General features: G+C 34.6%; 1 long non-coding RNA gene across 1 annotated transcript; it reads left to right on the top strand.

Annotated features, from left to right (window-relative positions):
• The first annotated feature begins 7328 nt into the window (after positions 1 to 7328).
• On the top strand, positions 7329 to 12468 carry LOC144960298 (uncharacterized). The gene is made up of 2 exons (XR_013642831.1): positions 7329 to 7574; positions 8661 to 12468. It is a non-coding gene; the product is annotated as an uncharacterized LOC144960298 (long non-coding RNA).
• The last annotated feature ends 234 nt before the right edge of the window (positions 12469 to 12702 follow it).

Here is a 12702-nt window from a genome sequence, read left to right as displayed (position 1 = left end):
GTTCGGGTTTGACAATGTCAGTATGGGTGAGATGTTCGGGTTTGACAATGCCAGGATGGGTGAGATGTTCGGGTTTGACAATGTCAGTATAGGTGAAATGTCCGGGTTTGATAATGTCAGTATGGGTGAGATGTTCAGGTTTGCAATGTCAGTATGGGTGAGATTTTCGGGTTTGCAATGCCAGTATGGTTGAAATGTTCGGGTTTGACAATGCCAGGATGGGTAAGATGTTCGGGTTTGACAATGTCAGTATGGGTGAGATGTTCCGGTTTGCAATGTCAGTATGGGTGAGATGTTCGGTTTTGACAATGCCAGGATGGATGAGATGTTCGGGTTTGCAATGTCAGTATAGGTGAGATGTTTGGGTTTGACAATGTCAGAGTGTGTGAGACGTTCTGGTTTGACAATATCAGAATGGATGAAATGTTCGGGTTTGTTTCTGACTATTTATCTATTGTGGCACTATGTCCAACTTTTCTTAATTTTGCTGGAGTGACGTCAAAACTATTCAAGACAAGTTGTTGGCTCGATATTCTTAAAAAGAACTTGTAGGTTTGAATTCAATCAGTGACTAGACACAGTATGGGATAGAACGACATGTACTTATTCGCAGATCTCCTAACCCAAATTGTTATGGTCTCATTGTTTTAATGGAAATACTCTGAAATCACGCAAAGTATTGTCAATTACAACAATGTTAATTCAAGCCCCATAAATGCGTTTGGCTAAACACCTGCTAATTAGTGCAACCAGGGATATAGCAATGAAAATCTGATGCCTTGAGAAACGTTACAATATCTCAAGGCAAAAAAAATTAGCTGAAGCGACATCTCAATGAATAAACCACTCTGCCATGGCACAACCCTTCTCCCAAACAACTTGTGATAAAGGCTCTCGAGACCTCACAAAAAGTTTATTTGAAGAGGGTTATCTTATCCAGAACTCAGTTATAAGAGAGAAAATGCATGGAAATGTGGACGGTGTGTGTCTAAAGCAATAAAAAATTGAGCTTTATAAAGCGCAATATCCAGTAAATGTACTCAAAGCGCTATAAAAGGGGTCCCTGGTCAACAACAACATTTAACATGTAGGACGGGACATGACGCTTGTTAGGCGATATTACAATTATTCGGACAAAGACAACGCTTTTAACGGCTAGGTACTCATTTTACACTTGAGTACGGTGAAAGAATGTGAGTAAAGAGCCTTTTTCATGGACTCAACTATGCGCCGAGCGCGATGCTCGAACCCAGGACTTTCCGATCCGAAAGCGAGTGTCATACGACTAGACCACATAGCCGCACATAGCACATAGCAGCAAGATTATATTTTAAACGGACTGAACTGTATTTGCAAGAAAACAGAAAAAAGAAGCTCAAAGCTCTGTGGATTTGTTCTATTTGAAAAAGGTCAAATGCCGAATCGTTGTTTATTTTGTGTTGTTTGTTTTTTAAATGAGTCACACTTACTTTTTTTACCTTTCTCGCCATCCTCAAACTGGACCATTTTGAATATAACCATTCTGCCATTTATGACAAACCGTCATATCAGATCCTTGAAAGTAAATTTTACAAAAAAAATAATAATAATTTACCGGAGTTTACATTAAAATGAAGGTATGTTGTAAATGCATAAAGCGCTAAAAAATGTCAATGTTCAAAATTCAAAGTCACAGGTGCGTCTTGGTTGTCAATATTAAATAACATAAATAACAAGAGAAAGTTATTTTATTTTAAATTGGAACGTTTATTGGTTTTCTCTCTCTCTCTCTCTCTCTCTCTCTCTCTCTCTCTCTCTCTCTCTCTCTCTGTGTTTGTCTTTCTCTGACACAAATCAATAACGGTGAAAAACAACAAGAGACAAAACAGTTAAATTATTAGTTAATTAATTATTACAACTGTGTGAAAATCAATTCTTATAACTTGATAAAATGGTTATATTATGTCTAGACTAATAATGTTCCCATTTGCTCGTTCACATCCACTACAAAAACTAATATATGTATATATACATATATATATATATATATATATATATATATATATATATATATATATATATATATATATCTTGGTTTCCCTACCGGTTTAATAAACACACTACATTCATATGATGCTCTGGTAGAAATATGATTAAAATTTCAATTACTATCTCTAGTAAGCAATCCAAACGCATTGAAAATTTGCCAACAGCAGTGAAATATACCCAACTTTAAGCCAAAACATTTAACGGAACCCACCACACATATTAATGAACCTAATATAAAAACAAATCTCGTTTTAAGTCTTTATTATGAATGTAATTTCATGTTTTTGGTTTTTTATTTTGTTTTATGAGACATTGAGTGAAGAAGAGGGATTGAAATAAAAATAAAGATTCGAAAATCTATGGATATTGAGGGTGATCGTTTTCAAAGTCTGATATCTTGATGACAGTTTACTGCAATGATTAGTGCTCAAGCTACAAATATATCATACGACACCTGAGATCATCTAAAAATCAAGTTATATTTATTTATTCGAAAGAATGGTCAAAAAATGTCCCGAAATAAGAATCGGACCAAACAACAAAGAATTCGATGTTTCCATTATAAAATGGCAAAATATCATAAAAATTAGAACCAACGGCAGCTAGATTGGGCTCTCATTAATTGGAGGGTTTTTTTGTTGTTTTTTTAATAATCGCATTTTCTTCTATTTCTCTCACGACATTAGGCAATCACAATCTAGCTGTGGTAACATTTGCCAACACATTATGTAGTCACCAGAGGCATCCTGTTATATCGTTAAATAGTATTGCCTGCTTGTCAAGTTTCCTTCAAATATTTTATGACCGATTGTTTAATTTCAGAATAAACACTACCTAATCAATGGCCTGCTCTTCTTGTTTGTTTCTTTATCTAAAGTCTTGCTATTGGGTTAATTGGTTTTATTTTCCCATTAATTTGTCCAAATTCTGTAACATTTACTCTAATCGTCAGTAACTTACTCTAAAACAGCAAAGAGAGTTGACACTCGGTGGCTAAATGTATCAACAATTGAAGAAATGTTTTCTCTAATCTGCCACTGATCATACTGACAATCTTATTATTACAGGTCATTCAATCAGATGGTTAATGGAACCATCAGTTAAAAAAAAAGAAAAAAAGAAATGGAGTCGATTCTTATCAAACACAAAAACTAAATCGAAAAGATTCTTACTGACGCTGAAGTGACGATGAAATGTGTCGTAAGTAGCGTACTAAATAACAAAGTAAAATTGAATGTAAAACTTCAGTTTAATAAACGAAAACAGATAAGGTGGACGTTTCGGACGTTTCCCCTTTACCAACAAAACAAGATGAATATAACACTGCAGACATCAAATCAATGCCAACCAGAAGACCCATCGTTTCGGTCATTTCCTGACCCACATACAAAAATATCCCTCTCTTCCTTGACAATATCTTCAAATAAATCGTCATCAATCTTCCCACATGATTTAAGGATACTAACCACACCTTGATCTGTTCCGCAACCTCACCTTCACACAACCCGACAACCGGCTCATATTTACCATGGATGTCCATAGCCTCTAAACTCCATTCCCCATCAAAACGGATTACAATCCATCCGATACTTCTTCTACAGACACCTTGTACCCGAATTTAAAGCTGGTGCTTTAATTCGCCTTTATGAGTAAGTCTTGACTCTCAAATGTTTTGAATTCAACGGCCAATTTGCTCATCAGGTCACGGGAGTGGCCACGAACACCCAAATGGGTCCATCATACGTCAATTTTTTCATAGACCATCTCGAGATTAATTTTTTTTATCCCAATACCTCGACTTAGAGAAGGATGAAATACTTGACTTCTTCCGTAACCACCAATATCCTGAATATAAATTAAAACAAGCGGCCGACAAATTCCAAAACATCTTTTGGGAAGCTGCCATGAAATTATTTGACAACAGTTCGAGCAAAACAGACAAACCTACCCTAGTTATTAATAATCATACACACAAGAAGAAAGTCATCAAAAATTAAAATACGTATTACCTTCAGATTCTTTGGGAGCAAATATAAACGAGGGGGATATTCAACAAACAGCCTTTAATCACCTACACATGGGATTGCAATTTGAGGGACATATTAGCTAGGAGCCGCTTGAGGATGGATATGGCCGGTAACCAGCGTAAGACGGAGCCTTGTGGACGTTGCAGGTGCAGGACATACCCACACTTATTCGTTGAAAATTCCATCAAATTCAAGACAAAGTGTGGGACATTCGACACGCCATCACATGCACGGATCATAATCTGATTTACGCAATCATCTGCAAACGTTACCACAAGACATACGTGGGAGAAACTGGCAAGAGATTAAGCGAAAGGTTTTGACAACATCAGCGGTCTATTGAAAACGACGAGGACAAACCCACCAATTCAATGGTTCCAGTAATCAAGGATTTCACGACATCCAAGTTGCCGTCCTTTAGTTCTGTCACACAACTAAAAAAAATAGGATATACAGGGCGGCAGAACAGATACTTAAACTGAACACCTTTCACCTCACGCCATGAACTCGAGACTGGACCTCATTTAAATATTATACAACCTTTAACCCTTGCCCCTCTAGCTCCCCCTCAATTCTTTGTCTATTCTTTAATTCATACTTTTATCATTACTACTATGACCATTAGTACTACTACTAATACTACTACTACTACTACTACTACTACTACTACTACTACTACTACTACTACTACTACTACTACTACTACTACTACTACTACTACTACTACTACAACAACTACTACAACTACTACTACTACCACTACTACTACTATTTCTACTACTACTAACTACTACTACTACTACTACTACTACTACTACTACTACTACTACTACTACTACTACTACTACTACTACTACTACTACTACTACTACTACTACACACTCTCATTCTTCTTCTCTTCTACTACTACGGCTACTACTACTACTACTACTACTACTACTACTACTACTACTTCTACTACTACTACTACTACTACTACTACTACTACTACTACTACTACTACTACTACTACTCCTACTACTACTACTACTACTACTACTACTACTACTACTACTACTACTACTACTACTACTACTACTACTACTACTACTACTACTACTACTACCACAGTCCTACTAATTCTGCTAAAACAAATAATGTTGCTGCTACTGCGGCTTATGGTTATTGGAATAACCATAACCCTTACATGTTGTATTTATAACCAATTCCATTAAATTTACTTTCTAACTATAGTCTACACTTTATTTAATTTTATTTCATTTTACTGTATTATAAATATTTCCTCCATGCTTCCCCTTTGAGTCAATCATTTGCGCACCTTTTACAAATATCTATTGTTCTATTTTTACTCGTGCTTCCTGACAAATGAGTATACTTTCTCCAACCCCATCAATGTTTTTGTTTATTCACCCAACAAACGCCCTATCATATTATCTCATTTGACTTCAGTGTTTCATTCATCCTGTTTTGTTGATAAACGGGAAACCAGAAGAGTCCACATTAATTGTTTTTGTCTATCAAATTGAAGCTTACATTTAATTTCACATTGATACTATTTCTTCGAGCTTCGAGCAGCAATGTTCACATTACCGAATAAATATTCTGCAAGCACCGTAGGACTCTTTAAAAAAGCAAAGAGGAGAAAACCAAACGAAAAACTGCAAAATTAAAATTAAAATCAAAACAAAACACGAGAACAAAAAACAAACAAAACAACAGCAACAAACGTTAATTTATCGGATTATTGAAACGCCGAAAACCTAATTCATGACCTAAAATTAATTGTCTTATTTTTTTTCTATCAGGCAAATATGTTTGTCAAAGGATTCCGTATCCTAGTTGTATAAGTTGAGAGATCTTGTATGACACTCACGATCCCGACAGGTATGTTCCTGGTTCGAGCCTCGGTCTGGTCGCCGCAAAGTTGATTCCTTCAAAAAAAGGCTCTGATCTAAATTTACATTTTTCACTGCACTGTCTGAAATAAGTTCCTGGCCGGAGAAAGTTATTTCTCTGTCGAAAACTTTTTAAAAAAAGAAATATCGCCTTATAGACGTCATGTTTTGTCTTACATTTTAATTGTTGTTGTTTGTATAGGACGCCTTGTGAAGCGATTTGTTCACGCTAAGAGAGATAATGCACTATTAAATGCCTAATTTTTTAGATTTCATAAATTCTATTCCTGGTAACTTCTTATTTACTCCCTAAATCCACCCACAACGAGTTATCAAAATCGATTTATGATCAAATTGTTCTTGTAACAGTAGAATAACAGAGGACTGATTATAAACCATAATAATTATAATAAAACACGTTATGACATTAGACTGTAAGAAATAGCTGGTTGGTTTAATTCTAGAGTTAACAACGTTATATATATATTGACTTATTTTAAATGTCAATTCACTGTTAACTATGTATGATTAAATTTGCAATAGTAAACTTGAATAATTCTAGATGTGAAACAGGCATTTAGCTAGACGATAATTACATTGATGGCTATTCTTCTATATTTCAAGAACCGAATAAATCACACATATAATCAAAATGATTTCAAACTCTGATAATTGTTGTTGATTTTTTGGTAGTTTTTGGTGTTTGTAATAATCACGTCATATGTATGGGATGGGAATTTGTTGAATTAATAGCACATGTTTTCCTCGTTTAACTATAATTTTTCTCGTTTACAACAATGATTTTTGTTTTGTTATTTTTATTTGTCTTATAATTATGACAGAAATCAATGCGTTATATACTGTGTCATGTATGTATAACTCCGATGAATTTAGTTTTAAGATAATAATAAGACCACGGTTACAATACTTAAGATTTTATTTTCAGTTCTAGAGATGAAATATAATAATCAATATATAAACCATGTTACATGAATCAAAATCTATAATTATTCATCCAATCGATAGTTTGGGTTATCCCAACCTTGCGTTGGATAAACACAGCATGGAAAAAAACCCTCATCAAAATACATTGATAGGCTATGAATATCATGTAGAATCGGTACAGACAAATTATTATCAGTAAGATAATTAAGGATAATTGTATAATGATAGAAATGTCATAATGTAAAAAGGTTTAATGAATATTTTTATCTCTTCTATAGATAATGGTGCCACGATTGGGTCCACTAAATAGATTTAATCCACAGTTCTTACACAGTTACTAAAAGCAATGAAGAAATAATAATAAATTGAATAATGATAGAAAATGCGTAATAATAAAGTGAATAGTTTAGTCACTTCTTAATATAAAAATGGAGCCCCAATTAGACCAACAGAATACTTAGTTCTTAGCTCACGTCTGAATATGACTAATGTCAATAGAAAAATGTTGAAAAATATAGACTTTCACACGGACAAATATTAAAGTCCTGTATTTTGTCTTATAAAAACTAGGGACTCAAGCTGGAGTTTGATTAAAGTAGAAAAACTCTTAATCTGTCACGTTTGTTTTCTTTTGTTGTAACGCACGGTCTGTTCGTGATATCAATCAAATATTTCAAAAGTTAAAACCAATAATCAATTTAACTTGAGTTTTTATGCAGTGAATTGTCTGCTAAACGTGCTCAAAAACAACATGTACATCTATGCAAATCGGACATACGAACGCAAATAACTATTATCCAAGTTTATCAATGTTGTAATGGACAATGTTTTGCGTCGAATTTTTGAAGATTTCCATTACAACAATGAAAATGGTGATCAAACCTGCAAATAAGGGGGTGTCGGCTTGGATTTATCCAGTCCTTTGACATTGTCGTCAAATTAAGCAATTGATATTTATTTCTTATCTTTAAAACTGGAAGTTTCAGGATTGATCATTTAATCCTTTACATGCCTTGGAGAACACCGGGCTTCAACAGTACATCTCCACCGTATTCTTTTCTTTGTCTTCTTCTTCAGTCCTCCACATGGCATTTCAACAGCTTCACCTCTTCTTCAGAAGACCTTCGTGTTTACTCTGCCTAGAACACTTACAAAGTGCCATTGCAGGTCCCTAGACCAAAAAACGGAGGGGAGTTGGGCGTATTGTTAACAGCCACACTCAGTTGAAAAATGCAAAGCTAGGGAAGCTTAAACAGAACATAATATTGTTGATGTTTGAACTATTAAGAAATACAAATAACTCAATTCTGATATTCGGTGCAAAATTGATGAATTGCCACCGCATGACCCCTGAATATTTACGATTATATTTTAACTACAAATTCGGACTCACAAGAAAAAGATAAGTGACCGTTATATTTTCAAATTTTGGATAGATAACTCGTCCTTTAGATATCTTTGAAATAAAATGCCCCTAATCTTGGAAAGAATGTCTCAAATTTGGACCTTGCACAGTCCCAGTTTGACAGTTTGTTATTTTTTTCGTCTGTTGTTGCCAAAATGAGGAGTATATAAACCGATCAACATTGGAAGAGGGAGTTTTCTGACAAAAAAATTAAAGACATAGATTTTTAGAGTTAGGTGTGTCGCAACCAATTGCCATATTAAGAGGACTTGATATTTTATTCAGACTAATCTTATTCTACAATGTCTGTATCTTATTTTCAAACGATGTTTTACCTTATGTATCTGACTATAACTACAGATCTGACTGTTTCTACGAAGTTACCATTGATACCGATGCAACCAGGACGTCATTGAAGAATTAAGAACAGACAATTCCAGTTGCAAAAATGGACGTGAGTAAAACAGTCAACAATTCTATCTCCTTAAAAAATGATACAAATTACGGTTCTGCGATCAGTGATCATCTTATGCTTTTTTCCTCCGTATTAAAAACATTTTCTTTCATATGCCATATAATATTGGGCGCCGTTGGATGTGTGACAAATTGCTTGAATATGATCGTTTTTAAAAAAATGGGATTTAAGGAGTCCATTAATATTTCGTTTTTCGTTTTGTCGCTATCTGATTTTGGATGCTGCGTGACTCTTCTCTTACACGGAATTTCGGCAATTCAAGAATTCAAGGAAGCATTTCATAAAATGTCAATAGAAATTTATAGCGTTGTCGATATGGTGGTTTTTGTCCCAAATATCATGTTTACCTCAATCAGCACCATGGTAACAGGATTCATGGCTATAGAACGATGTCTTTGTGTTGCTTTTCCAGTTAAAGTAAAACTTTTATTCCAAACTGGTAGGGTAAAAGCTGTTCTATTTATTTTGTTTCTCTTGGGCATTGGTATTCAAATTCCGTGCTATTTAGCTTACAAATTTCAATGGGTATTCAATCCTCAAACAAATAAATCTACATTTTCAGTTATTTACACTGTTGAGGGCAAAACCATCATTGGTTATGCTCTTTCAATGGACATGTGGCGTTCCATAAGCATGTATTCAATTGTCATTATTTGTTCTATAATAATTGCCACAACACTGAACAAAAAATCGAAATGGAGACGTAGTGTAACGAGTTCTGCCCCGTCATCAAAGGGGAATAACTCTAGAATTGAAGAAAAAAAGAACTCTTCTACGAGTAAGGAGACAAAAGCTACAAGAACTGTCCTATTTGTTTCGTTGCTGTTTATAATATGCTATCTGCCAAATATGATTATAATTATTGTGTTGCAAACTAATACAGAACTTTTGGGTTTTGATATTTCTGTAGTCGTTGAAAAAACATATGAAATGTTAGTTCAGATTACTTTAGTTTTCCAAGGTATCAATATAACCTTAAACCTCTTTATATATTACAACACGAGCACAAAATTCAACAAAATATACAATGAAAGTTTCAAATTTCATCGACGATTTACATTTTTTTTCGGCCTGAAGCAACCTGACATTGAACATACATAATTTGTTTCATCGAATGCTGATTTTACTGTCAGACATATTTACAAACAGCACGAGACTCTAATTGTTATGGGTTTTACTTACTTACTTACTTACTTACTTATCCAATCCAGCGATAAACTGTGGCCTAGCTATTCGATCTAGTACTATGACATTAATGTTTAACGACTTTTTAGTTGTTCCAGGTGACTATACAGTGCATCACTGATGCTTGGATTTGGTGAGAGAAATGAGGATCTGAGATCTTCAAGAGGTTGCCAATCAAGCAAGTGGTCGTGTTACTGTGTCATTTGGGTGTTGAAATAAGGGGCAGGAATGAGACGTGTCTTTTGTATTTTACTTAGATTGCTGTTGATGTGTTTTTAGTTGAAAGACCGTGATTTGCTGTGTCTTCTGAGCTCATTTAGGCTATCAGGCCTTACAAAAATAGTTATATGGGTAAATATACATCTACCATTGGTGCTTATTGCCCAATTGTTCATCCATTCCTCTCTCATATATGGTTTGATATGTTTTTTTTTCGATGTTTCTAAGGATGCTGGATATGAATCTACGTTTAATGATAGAAATACTCCAAAACCAATGTGTATCGAATCACTAACTAGTTTGTATTGTTTTTCTCATTATTGCGAGGAGGGTATGGAAAGTTTTGCAATTCACTCATAATTGTAAAGATCTTTGATCTAGAACCTTAAAATTTTACAGAAATACTTTCTAACCAATCGGCTTTAAAGGAGGAGACCCGGTCTAAACAAACCTTCAAGAAAAAATCGATATTGCAACACGATTACGCTCAAACCGTAATGATAACAATGGACTTCTCGAACTCTCCACATCCATCCTAAAATCCCACCGAGTACCTCCCCAAATTTTCAAGGAACATCTCAAAGAAAACCACAATAAAAGCGACAAGAAAGAATGAGACATGTTAATAAAGATACAATGATTTGAGAGTATTTCCAGTAATACGAGGGTGGGCTGGGAAGTTTAGTTGTTTTTTTAAATTTCTTTAATAATTACCTAATTTTTATGAAATAATTTGTAAAACAAAACATCAACGGAAAGTCAAAAATCTCAGCTATAGATTTGATTTCTTAGATTTGACATAGTCATCGTCACAACCAGCAAAGAGCTGCCAACGCCACAGCGTTTGACGCATCTTCTCTGCAAAAGTTGGACGTCTTTTTTCTACACACCAAGATCGGATAGCAGTTGAATGCCAATTAGCATAGCACTTAATTGTATGTGTATCATGGCACATCTTATGTCCTCTACTATCATTGTAGATTGTAATATAATAAACTGCCCTATTGTGTGTGTGGCATCGCACATGGTATGTTCTCTACTATCATTGTAGATTGTAATATAATATACTGCCCTGTTGTGTGTGTAGCAATCAACGTCCTGTTACACATGACCTGTATATAATTCAAATAGAATATCCAATACGGTAAGGCTGTAAATTGGGTGCATTCAACGTCCTCTCCTGTTCGTGAATCTATGTTAAATTATAGAAATACTAGAAAACCCATGGATATCAAATCAATAAGCTAGTTTCTATTGTCTCATTATTACGAGGAGTGTCTGGAACGTTTTACAATTTCGCTCATAATTTCAAAGATCTTTGATCTTTGTCATAGACGTTATACATTTCTGTAACTTACTAACAACAGACACACATGATACATCAACGTCTATTAGAAAACAAAACTACGTGTAACATAAAACGTTTTTAAATTACTTTTCAAACATTTATTTAGTCAGAACTGATAATCCAAAGGTGTTCTAACAACAATAATAAAGAAACTCCGTGTGTTTTTTTGCTTGGTAGGTACTGAAAGACATTTTAATTCCGACATAAAACGTTCGTGCTCGATTTCCTTTCGGTTCGGCTACTAAAACAAGTTTGTTGCACTCACTTTGCTATGATAAAACAAGAGACCGACTGAGAGGAAATGTTAATTGAGGGCAAGGCGGACCGGAGTGGAAATTTATTGCACTCAGTTTACAGCCTAAGAAGACTTGAAAATGGTTAGTCGGTCTCCAAAAACAGTCGGTCTCCAAAAACAAACACAACAGTGAAAACACAAGTTGTGAATCTGAGTTTTTACTTACGATCGTGTATTTATATACTCATTGTTTTGTTTTTATTGTTATTGGCTGAAGAAGGATTTTGACCCCGAAAGATTCCGTTTTGGCATTTTGTTTTTTTCTTTTTACACTCCACAAATTCTAACAGTTTAGTATTGTTTAGGTATGTGGTCTTGTGGTATGACACACGCTTTCGGATAAGAAGATCCTGGTTTGAGCTTCGCTGGGGATATAATTGAGTCCTTGGAAGAGGCTCTTTACTCACATTCTATCACCGTACTCAGGTGTAAAATGAGTACATGAGTAAATGAGTATAGCGTTGTCTTTGTGGGGGAAAAATGTAATATCGGCTGTTGGTCAGGGACTCTCTGTAAAGCGCATCAAGCACGTTTAATCGATTTTACGCTTTACAAAATGTCAAGATTTTTTTGTTGGTATTATTATCACTCTAATATTTGTAGACATGCTATACTCATAATGTTCAATAAATTATTGTAAAGTGCATTGGGTCGTTGAAATAATTCGCTACATCGCCTTGCCACTGTTGCCATTACTATGATTATTACATATCGAGGGAACCAATAAAATAGTGCTTAAAGACCATTTGCCTCTAAAGCATATTAGTAACCCATAGTCTCCAAACGGTGTTATGTCGATATCAGCTGTTTTCAATTGAATTTATTTCCTTAAATATGAAACTCGGGATTCTCTCCATGATTTTGGAGAATAAATACAGTC

The sequence above is a fragment of the Berghia stephanieae genome, chromosome 15 (genome assembly GCF_034508935.2).
Source record: "Berghia stephanieae isolate SIO BIC M18660-M18661 chromosome 15, UCSD_Bste_1.3, whole genome shotgun sequence".
Taxonomy (NCBI): Eukaryota; Metazoa; Mollusca; class Gastropoda; order Nudibranchia; family Aeolidiidae; genus Berghia; species Berghia stephanieae.
Note: the sequence above shows the minus strand (reverse complement) of the source record. Positions and strands in the feature narration are given on the sequence as shown.